This window comes from Camelus bactrianus, chromosome 11, assembly GCF_048773025.1.
Source record: "Camelus bactrianus isolate YW-2024 breed Bactrian camel chromosome 11, ASM4877302v1, whole genome shotgun sequence".
NCBI classification, from domain to species: domain Eukaryota; kingdom Metazoa; phylum Chordata; class Mammalia; order Artiodactyla; family Camelidae; genus Camelus; species Camelus bactrianus.
In genome coordinates this window covers 64,542,603-64,554,854 of record NC_133549.1, presented here as the reverse complement: position 1 = coordinate 64,554,854, position 12,252 = coordinate 64,542,603, and the positions used below count along the sequence as shown (strand labels likewise).

At 32.6% G+C, this 12,252-nt stretch overlaps 1 protein-coding gene across 2 annotated transcripts in view; it reads left to right on the top strand.

Annotated features, from left to right (window-relative positions):
- Window positions 1-12,252, top strand: part of CTNNA3 (catenin alpha 3) — a 1,350,411-nt gene that overhangs the window by 376 nt on the left and 1,337,783 nt on the right. For both annotated transcript variants that reach the window (XM_074374085.1, XM_074374091.1), the window contains exon 2: window positions 1,936-2,031. The gene's annotated coding sequence lies outside the window, so the exon portion shown is untranslated. The remainder of the gene's footprint in view (window positions 1-1,935; window positions 2,032-12,252) is intronic.

Here is a 12,252-nt window from a genome sequence, read left to right as displayed (position 1 = left end):
ACCTCAGAGTCTCGCCCACCTGAGAGAACTGAGGCGAAGAGATTGGCCGAGGGCTGGCGGTTTGGCGCGCTAATTCCTGAGCGCCTGCGCATTCCCACCCATAGCACGAGGCCCCTCATAGGCAGAAAGTTATGTTGACGGAAGATTTGGGAAAAACAATAGGCAGCCTTTTACTGATTTAAATTTCATGGAAACGTCACTGCCTTTCTCATAATTTTACATTTCATATTAAGGCAGGAAGAAAGATTTTTGCCCTTTGAAAGTCCAGATGTTAAGTGACCCCACTTGATAGTTGTGTGAGTTTTTTGGAATTTTTAAATACAGTTTCTCTTAACTAAATTAAGGTGCTAAGTGTCCAAACAAATGTAATTGTGGAAGGGGAGCAAAATACTTGAGAAGCGAAAGAATAAGTTTTATCTAATTTGAGATTTTGCTTTTAGAAATTTTGTCTCTTTTTAATTTGGCAGAGCTACACAAGTGGTCTCAATTTCTCTGTGAATACTATGTGGGGAAAAATATATGGGAGCAAAATTATTCCTGACGTTCACATATCAATTTTATATGTATGAACTTTTCCTATAAATACTATGCAAGAAGAAAAAAAGTTTTGTCTTTTTAGCTTATTCTTAGCTTCTTCGTGTGCTCTGAGATAACCTATAATTTACTCTTAATATTTTATTGGTTGTACCTTGAAGTCTTTTTTTATTCCTTTCTTCTGTGCAGTTGAATGATAATATTTATGAAAAGTTCTTACTCTTCCTTAACTTCCCCTTTTAAGAATTCTCTTCACTTGCTTCAAAGCTTGACATTAATGAGAATGGATTATGGTTAAAATAGTTCAACGAAAAATTCTACTGAGAGTTTTTGTTTTTTGGTGAGGGGAAAGGACGACTACAAAGGAAAAGAATCTATTACAAAGTTAGTGTGTAATTGGTAAGAACAATTGTGATTAAATTTTCTTAGCAACATTTCAAAAGTGAAATACCTACATTTAACATTTAATTTTCAGCTTATTTGAATTAATGTGGGCTTTTCAAAAAGTGAAATTGCTTTTTAAAATATTTAGCATATTGCTAAAATGAGCCAAGAGATCAAAATTACTGTAGTTTTTTTTTTTCCAAAAAGTGTGAATTTCCAAATGAGTTCTTTTCCAAAGTTAGCTCTTGAGCATTGCCATTTAATGCAGTGAGTGGAGAGTAAGGGAAAAAGAAATATAATGTATATATATCCAACCCAATTATGACAAATATATTACCATTCATGACAGTATACCATAAAATGTTGATTTGAAACCATGGACGTTTTACTTTGTACAGGTCCCATGTGATTCTGATTGCCTCCTCCTCCATGCCACACTTAAATTCTGTTTTTTTATTAATAGTTTTTATTAAGCTAATTTGGATGTAGAAGGCAATTATCTGTAGCTTTCACTAAAAACATTTCTTGATGCCACTTTCAGAGGCTGAATACTGATGGGGGATGGGGGATGCAGTATGTGTTTGGGAGCAATATGGCATTTCTTTGTTCTTTTATAGCAAATCAAAACTTATTTTGAATCTTTTTGTTTTTTTTTTCCCCTGGAATTTTAATAAATCAGAATTTTAATGCCGGAAGAAATGTTAAAGCTAGCCCAGTCCCCTTATTTACAGACAGGAAACTGTGGCCCATGAGTGGTTTGCCCAAGATCACGTAGCTAATTAGTGGTGGATTCAAGACTATAATTTGTTATATCAGCTCAGTGTTCTTACTAGATTTTGTTCCCCTTATATATTCTTTCTTAGTCTCTGACTCAGTGGCATGTAGATCTAGAAGTGTGTACATGACACTAGAGAAAGGCAACACTAGGGGAAAGTTGTGAATTGAGTATTAAAGGCCTATGAGATATCAGATACTGAATATATTGTGGTGGATAATTTTTGTTTTTCTTTATTCCAGTATCCATCTTCTCAACATATAATGACACTTCAGTTGCACTTAAGGAGGACCACCCTTCCCACATTGGATGCAAACTAACTTCGGCTGTTAATAAAGGTATCCCACCCTCCTCTTTTTTGTTATAAAAACAATATAATAATGTTAATAAAAAGATCGAAAAAATAGAAAAAACCCACTCAACCCACCAAATAAGCCCTTTTTTTTGTATTTCTACTCTGTCTTTCCCCTTATACTTACATACTTCCTTGCAGTTTTAACTATGTACATGACAATTTTTCTATTTTTGTTTTATAGAGGTAAATTCACATAATATAATATTCACCATTTTAACCATTAAAGTGTACATACACTGCAGGGGCTTCCACTACATTCTTGATGTGCAACCATCACCACTATCTAATACAGAACATTTTCATCATTCCAGAAGGAAATGTCATTGTGGTTATTATTTTAATGTTTGCTTATTAGTCCATTGAGTGGAAATATTATATTTCATTGTCTTCTTTTGTGTCTTATTCTCCCTAATTCAACATCAGTTCCAGAATGTAGATTCCTATTTCATTATTCTTTTATTTTGCACATACACTCTTTCCCAAGATATGTTAATATACTATTTTTCAAAGGGCACTCTGCAGAACACTTGCACCAGGATTACCCAGGTGAGAGTGCCTGTGTGTGTGTGTGTGTGTGTATGTAGGGAGGGGGCATGTTGAGAGTTCACATTTCCAGACTTTGCTCTAGATCTTTTTTATCAGAATGTATGGGGACGTTGTCTGTCTTTAAAAATAGTGATACATATTACTTGGAGAAACACTACATACTTTTTTTTTTTTAGATACATACTTTTAATAAAGCTACTTTTTTCCATAAGTTAACAGATCTATAAATGTTTCTGTCTCCCCCCTCATTTACTCTATTCTTAAAAGATATTTCCATGTTGATGTTTGTATGTTTAGACAGCTACATCATTATTTTAATGTCCACATTGTAGGATATTTAGATTATTTGTAATTATTCATGATTACAAACCATGTTGCTTGCTTCCTTGTACATGCATCTTTAAATACTTGACTAGTTATTTCCTTGGGAAAAATGCCTAGATGTGACATTTCTGGTCAAAAGTAGGATTTAAAGAAAGATTCTGGTACTTGTTGCCAAACTGCTCTTCAGAGATGCTTACCCAATTTGTATTCACACCAAAAGTGTCTTAGTGTCTATTTCGCTACACTCTTGACTTTCTTATGCCCCCATTCTTATTATTCTGTTAAATAGTGATGATGAGCAATAAATAGTATCTTCTAGTTGTTCTGATTAATTGTTATGTGAATTATCTTTTTTTGTGATAGGTAAAATCCTTCATATTACTGCCTCTTCTACTAGATTTTCTTCTACTAGACACAGATAGGATATGGGTATGATCTAGAAAAGGAGAGCAGGTTAAGGATGACAGAATTCTGCTGTAGATGTATACTATATTTGAAATGCTTTTGACACATTCAAATAGGTTTATCATGATTTGATTTGGTACCCTTTTGGGAAAAATCAAATCTTTTGAACTGGAACTTTGAACTGAACTTTTCAAAGAAAATTTGTGTGGGCCATTTCATTTTCTAATCTCAGCTTTTCTAAAATTGAACTGTACTGATTTTTAAATTAAAAATTTAAATAAACATGTGTAATACAGGTACTTTGGTAAGTCATTGCAATTCTTACCCCATTATTTTTTCTTTCAGAGCGGGTACCTATATCACATAACTAACCATTTACATTTTTAGCTCTGTAATGGGCAACAGGGAACTGTGAGCCTGCTATTGTTCCCATCTGTGTGCATTTCTCCCATAAACACTGTTCCAGGTTTGGTGTGTTCTCTGATCATTGAGGAACTGGACTTATTTGTTCAACTCTACAATTTTAATGGAGTCTTGAAAGGGAGAGAAGATACGGGTGTGCTCAATTTGTCATCTTAACATATTTCTTAATATTTTCTTGACAAGTTGTAATGCACAGTTTTAATACTCAGGTCTTAAAGAGTTACATGGTCAAATGAAAAAATGAGAAACTAATATGTTGTGAGAGAGATTGTAAGTTAGAAGACATTTCATCTAATTTCATACTCTATTAGAAGAATATCTTGATGAAACTGCTGCCCATTTTTATGTTGTTGGATCATTATTCGAGCAAGTATGTAGTAAGAAATAAGGCCATTCTACCACTGATGAGCTCTGAAATGAAAGGTTATTTTTTTAATCCTAAAATAGAGTGCATTTTTAATTAGAAAGTCATATCAAGTACAAGACGTGCTTAGAACACATAAAATGGCTTCTCAGTTTGGGTGAAATTAGTAACACAAGGTTAAGAAGATAAAGTCATACCTCAATAAAAAATAAAAAATAAAAAAATAGCCAGGATAATTATTAAAAAGAATTCTCAACATAAAAAGATAAATATGTGAAGTATTAGATATGTTACCTAGATGATGAGAATACTTTCACCATGTATACATGTATCAAATCACCACAGTGAACACTTTATATATCTTACAATTGTGTTTGTCAGTTATACTTCAATTTAAAAAAGGGAAAAAAAAAGATGATAAAGTCAACTTGTGTTTGTCAGTTACACCTCAATTTAAAAAAAAGGGAAAAAAAAGATGATAAAGTCAACAATGGTTGTAAAAATTATGATTTTTGAGATTTTTATGATGCATTTTTCTAAGACTATGTCCCATTTAGTTGCTCAAATAAGATTTTAACTTTAAATGAATAAAGATCTATATACACATAAACATGTTGTAATTTAATCACTTTAAAATTTTTTATATACCGTAGTACTTTTGTTTGACTTTTAAAATACAGGCCCAACAGTTGGTATTATAGACATCTATTAAGTACTGTTTTTTCAGTTGAGCTTTACTTTTTACCTAGTGCTACAAAAACTTGTTAAAAGCAAACTAGTATGACAAGACTTTTAAAGAAAAAACAGCATTTTATTCTCCATGATCCCCCTTCTTATGTCTCACTTTTCAGATATGATGACCACTTCTAAGTTTTTTAGTTGTTTATTCTGGTATTTGCTTTCATCTTTCTAAACAATATTCTTATACTGTTATTTCTTGAATTTTTAGTTTCAGATTTTATCTTTTGACTTTTTACTATAAAATATAAGCCTTTATCTTTTTAAATATACTCTTCCTTTTCCATATCTTATTTTTAAATTATATGATGATACTTGGTTAAAATAATATTCAGTGTTTATATTATTATGATTATGTATTTATTACTTATGGTTAAGCCACATATTATACTATGATTAATGTCCTTTCTGCTAGAACCTTTGTTTTCCCAGGTGTTAATGATTGTATTATTCTTTTTTGTCTGCTTAATTTTCTATATGAATATCAACAGTTCATCCCCAAATTCACTGACAGAACTATAAATCTCTCATTATATTTAGATACACCAGGTGACCTATTAGATTTCTTTCCCTGTCTCCATCCATCTATTCTTTCTCTCTCTCTCCCCTTCTCTTCTCTCTCCCTCCCTACTTCCTCCCTCCCTCCCTGTCTCCTTCCCTCCCACTTTTCTTTTTTCATTCCTTCTTTCTTTCATCCAGTTGTCTCTTCTAGAGCCTTCTATCCTCCTCTCCAATCTGGACCAGTTGCTCTTAAGCCTTCTGCTCACCTGTCATCCTGGGATGTCCCTTCAGTTCTCTCCTGTAATGATTTCTGTTGTTTCCTTGATCACATCTTCCCCTATCACAGATTACTTTCTCAGTTTAGGGGATCATGTACTCCCAGTAGCTTTCTTAGAAAGGATGAATGAAAGGGAAAAAGTATCTTTCAACTTTGCAAGTTTGAAAATGTTTTTATTCTTACATGTGTTTGATAGTGTGGCTGGATAAAAAATTGTAGGTTTAATCAAACTTTAGCTAGAAGTCTTAACATTCTTTTTAAAAAATTCCTAAGAAAAGGTCCAACAAGGGCTTAAACTGGTATTATTTATTTATTTAATAATTTTTAAAATAATCTTGGAGTTGGGATAGTCTTTGTTACTTGAAAAACTGGGTTTGCCTCTTGGTAGGTGTTGAGCCAAAAGACACAACCAGGCCAAAGACTGGGAAAAGAAAGGATTTATTATTACTTTTAGCAAGTGAGGAGAATACTGGGACTCTTTCCCAAAGCAGTGTCTCAACCTTATATTTATTTCTAAAGATGCAAGTCATCTGATTCTGATTTACTTAAGAGAGTAACCTTTTAACCTCTCTGTTTTTTTGCCTTAATATGTGTAAATTTTACTCAGAAATTTTTGAGATTTTCCCTAGAACTACAAATAACATGTTTGAAGTCAGACTGTGACTGTCCCTTCAAGAGAAAAGGGAGAGTAGATGAAGAAACAGGTGGGTGGGTGGGGCACCAATCAAATTAAATACTTTTGGGAGATTAGCATTCAAGATTATTTGCCTGTTGCGTTTATACATGAGAAATCTAAACATTTTTCCTTTTAAGTTTTTTTTTCCTCTTGTAAAATGTCGGGAACAAGAATCTTAAAAGGTCTTGGAAACTGTGAAAGTTGTCTTGTTGATTTTTGGTATTGCTTGTACGAATTTTAAAAAATTGAGGTGAAATTGACAAAAAGTAAAATTAACTGTTTTAAAGTGAACAATTCAATGGCATTTAGTACATTCACAGTTTTGTGCAACTGTCACTGCTGTCTAGTTCCAAAACATTTTTATCACCCCAAAAGTATTGCCAAATTTTAATACTGATTCTTTTCTTAGAACATAAACTTGTACGTTGGCTTCAAGATTTGGTCTTAATTTGTTAGTTATCATGGAAATAAGCCAGATAAGTACATTCTGACCATTCAGTTCCTTCAGAACTACATTGTACACAGTTTATAGTTTTCTTATTAGAAAATCTTAAAAGGATATTAATGACTTTACTGCCTATTGTTCTTTGAATGCAGCAATGTAGAAATTAAATTAGAACAGACGTATTATTCAAAAATTAGATTACCATTGTCTTTATTGTTTTGGTTTAGGATATTTAGAAGTTGTACTATTACTGAACGTTGAAAATGCAGGCTACAGAATAGGCGAATAAAGAAATGGTTCATTTAACAAATAAGTAAATAGATCTGTAAATGTTTCTGCCTTTTTTTTTTTTTTTTTTTTTTTACCAGCACATTATTCTGTTATTTGTCAAGTGCTGTAGGGTGATCATCATTGTCATTCTGTGATGGAGATTCTCCTTTGAATAAGGCTTAAAGTGGGTGGAATTTCATGTAGAATAATTTCTGGTAAGAAATTAGGGGGGCAGTAAGAAAAGAGAGTAGGGAAAGGGTCAGATACTGCTTTTATCTTTTTATTTTCTCCTAAAACTCTACTTTAAAAAATTAGATTGCTGCCAAATTCCTGCTTTGCTTATTAACAGCTGTTTATTTTGTAAATGAGATTTAGAAATTAATAAGGAAGCGTCAAAGGATAAATGTTCTCTTTGGAAAACAGACTCTTACCAACTTTGGTTAGTTGTGGGTAGGAGTTAAGCCAAATTTGTTGGTTAATTCTATCAATCATATATACAGATAGCCTCTTTTTTTTGTTTTAGTGTGGAATAAAATATCACATAACAGCAGGTATACCTAATAAATCTAGGTAACTATGGAGCTTTATAAATTATAAGCTGTAATTATTAATAATTAGACAGTAAGTTAAGTAGAAAATAACTAAAGTAATATAATAAAACAATAAATAAAAATAAATGAAATTACATGTTAGTTGAATGTATGTATATAAATACACACATATACATAATAATTAAATTTAACTATTTATATCAGTGGTTCTCAAACTGTGGGTCCCAAATCAGCAGTGGGAGCTTGTTAGAATTCAGTATCTATTGATTTAGAAACTTCAGGGGTGGGGTCCAGCAGACTCTTGAAACAAGCCCTCCAGGTGGTTCTGATGCAGGGCTCACGTTCAAATTTGGAGAACTACTGTATTAGGCACTGATAGAGCACATCAGTGCCAAAATTTCATTTTATTGGGCTTGTGCCAGAAATCCTAATGTAAAGAAGAAAACAAAATAATTTAAAAAATTATACTCTCTTTGTATTACTTCTAGGATTTTTTTTAATGCATACTTTTACAAATTTTATACAATTTTAACCGTCGGTCTTTTTTGGACTTAACATTATGGAATATGCATTGTCCATGTCATTAAAAGTACTTTGTAAACATAATATTTAAAGGCTGCATAATTTCATTTTCTGTGTTTTCCACATTTGTACTATGGAAGGTTACCTTTTTAGAAGGAAAGATGAGGGAGCAGTTCCTTGTCTACCATGTTATTTTTGTATATACTTTTTCTTCTCATGTTGACCAAAGGGATAGACAAATTTGATAAAACTGTGAAGCAGGCAATAGTGGGTGCTTAAAAATGTTAATTTATGGCAATTCTATGTTTTTCATTTCATGCCTTCTCCTTTTGACACATTTTAGGCTTGTGTACTTCTCATATCCTCAGTTTACTGGTCTTTTTGCTGCTCAGTGTCTCAATATTCTGGTCTCATCCTTTTTGATTCACTTCTTCCATCAAATATTTTCACAGTCTTTCTTAAGTTCTATCTTAAAGCCTATAAAGGCAGGAATTTGGAGACTATGATAAGTAACTGAAGAAGGTATTTTCTTTTTTCTTGCCTTTAATCTCAGCATAGAGGGTGCTTGCTTACTTGAGCTTTGGGGTTAATAGAGGGCATGTGGAGTTAGATAAAACACCTCTCTACTTATTAGCTTCCTGTCTTTGGCAAATAAATTCCTTTGAGCTTAGATTTTTCTCATCTAATAGCCTAATAATCTAACAGTATCTAATTTATAAATGTGAGCATTACATTATATCTAAATTAGAATTTATAGATGTAGCATTACATTATATCTGAAGTGCTAGGCTAGTGTCTTACAATAAATCCTCAGTAACTATTAGCCATTGCTATTAGAGGTACTGTTAACTTGTTTAACTCTAGAGGCATCTTTGTACAGTTGCTGAGATTCCTCGTTTTAGCTCTTTGTGACTAATGTTTAAATTGTTTGTATTCATGTTAATGGAAAATTGGCTCCACTTTTTCCTAAATTTATATTTAACCTTTAAAATGATAACTTTAAAATTTTTATGGAAAATGTGTTAAGAAGGCATTATCTCAGATTCCTATTTCATTTTCCTTAAAACTCAAAATTATAAAAGCTCTTTGACACAACATTGTAAAATGATTATACATCAATAAAAAATGTTAAAAAAAATTATAAAAGCTCAAACCTCCTCTTTCAGAGGAAGTTATCTGTGGTAGAGTACTGGTAAATCCAGTGTCTTTATAATATTACAGATTTCCTAGAGATTTGCAGAGAAAAGCATATATTAATGTACTATTAATTATAAGCTCATTTAATATTTTTCTTGAAATCTGTGAACTTGCTTAGTTCTTAGGCGTCATAACTTAAAATACTAGCTGAAAAAAAGAGAAGCATGATAGGGCCTTATTCTTATTTTGTATAATTTTTGGGATCTTGTGCATGTATTTATTGAGTTCGAGAAATCTATTTAGCATGAGTTACTTACATAAGTGATAATACTAATACTGATCTTTTCTCTCCATGTCCTGAGTAAGCAGTGTGTAACACTTTGGCCTACTCAATTTATTCATTTACTTAACAACCATTTATTGAGTGAATATTATGTATTAGGTACCACACATTGTGATAGATGGATAAGCATTGGTAAGATATGGTAGAGTTCATTCTTTTGTGGAATAATATGTATACAAGTAATTTTGATGCAGTGTGCTGAGTAGCATAATAGAAGTATGTAGAAAGTGCTATAGAAGCATGTGGGTGGCACATTTAACTTAGATGGGGAGCAAGGAAGACTGAGTGATGGTTGTGTATGAGGCCAGGCAATTAGGTAAGACTTGTCAAAGAAGGTACTATTTGAGCTGGGCCTTGAATGAAAAACAAGTTCAGAGTGGTCCAGGGTGTTATGTCTGAGGGAACAGAGAGAGAGGTATAAAAGGAGCACTGTTGCACATTTATAGATGACATAGAAATCAACTGAGAAATGTAAGACTAAGAAAAGTTCTAAAAGATTGCCAGTATGAGATCAGCTTACAAAATTAATATTATTTCTCTATACCTACCACAACCAACTAGAAAATATATTAAAAAGATCCATTCACATATAATAATAATGCTAATGTATCTAGGGATACACAAAATCTCTGTAGCAAAAACTTTGAAACCCTAAGACTAGATAAACTGAATAAATGGAGGAATATCCCATATTGATTGGAACATCTTAATAAATTTGTCAATTCTCTCTTAATTAATGTATAAATTAATTGCAATTCCAATCAAAATTACAGTTGAATTTTTTGAAAAATTTGATACACTTATAAAATTTATATGGAATAATAAAGGTACAAGAATAGCTAAGTTAGCCTTAAAAAAGAAGAGCAAAGGGAGGGGGTACTTATCTTAGTAGATATTAAGACATGTTAAAAAGCCATAATATTACACTGAATTACAATGAAACAGCTTAAAGATTAAAGATTTTGAAGACATGCCGTGTATACAGTTGGTCTTCATTAATCATAGTTTCTGTATTTCCAAATTCACTTACATGCTGAAATTTGTAAATCCCAAATTGATACTAACCATACTTTTACAGTCATTCACCAGTGTGCCCAGACTGGAAAAAATATGAGTCACCTGATGAGCAAGATCATGTTCCCAGATGAAAAAGCCAATGTCTTCTTGTCTCAGCTTTCGTACTGTAAACATGTGTCCCTTTTGTAGTCTGTTTTATGTCATGTTTTCTGCATTTTTGTACTTTTTGATAGTGATTTCACTGTTTAATTCCCACGTATGTGTAGTGCTGAGGTGCTCTCTAGTGTTCTTAAGTGCAAGGAGGCTGCGATGTGCTTTATGGAGAAAATATTTTTGTTAAAATATTTTGTTAAATAAGCTGAGTTCAGATATGATTATAGTGCTGTTGGCTGAGAGTTCAGTGTTGTGAATTAACAATATATATTGAATTAGCTCTGTTTAAACAGAAACATACATAAAACAAGGTTAAGTATTGATTACAGTGGAAATATTGTGACCACAGATTCACAGGAATTGTACTTCTCCTAGGAGTAATGCTTCAGTATTTGCTAATTCAGTGTTTATGGTAACTTTATAGTATAACTAAAGAGAATCAACTCTATATGTATATCAGAGTCTTGTCAAGAAATCAGAAACCATACTAGGATGTTCAGTAAAAATAATTCACTATTGGGAAATGGCTACAAAGATATGGAGGACTGAAAAACAGGAATACAGGGAATACAGGAAACAGCTATCATCCTTTGGAGAACAAAGGCAAAAGTTGGAGTTCCTGGAACCCTCAAGCATGGAGCAGGGTCCAGTGTTGCTGGGACTCAGTGAAGAGAGTACTTCACTGAGTACTTCACCAGCATTAGGAGATACAGAGAGGTCATTCCTGGGGCTGTAAAGGAGCTGAGTCATGGAATGAAGACCATTGCTGGGCTGAGCTGTATGAATAGCAAGGAAATAGGAAGAAGCAAATTCCATTTACTTTCTTGCCTGCTAGTGTCCTTGGAAGAAACTAACAATAAGCCAGCTGGCAAAGAAAAGTATGCTGAGTTCCAGCTCCGGTATCACAAAGCAAAGTATAGCAAAAGTAGATTTGGAGCCATAAGACAATAGTTTACTATCCAGCACCATATGAGATCTTAATATATAATAAAGATAGTACTACAGATTATCACACATGTCTGTAAAGAGACATGCATAGCAGAGTGATTAATAATACAGACTTTGGAATGAGACAATTTAGATTTGAAATTTGGCTATACTATTCTCTCTGTGATCTTGGGCAAATTATGTAATCTGTCTGTACTACTACATGAAGGAAAAATATTCACCTCCTAGAAACACCGATATTGAACTGTTATATGAGCAAGAAATAAACCTACTTTATTAAGCATTGAAATTTTGGGTTTGTTTGTTACAGTGAATAATGTTATCCTAACTATTACTACAAGAGTGTTTGTTGCAGTGTTTTTCATGGTAGAGGAATTGAAGACAAGCTGGGTGTCTGTCACTGTGAAAGTAGATAGGTTAAGCATGGTGTATGGACCTCATGGAGATTTATACAATAATTAGAAGTAAGAAACACGTGAACATGAATGAATTATAAAATCATGGTGCTGCAAAAGACCCAGAATTGCCAAAGCAATCCTGAGGAAAAAGAACAAAGCTGGAGGC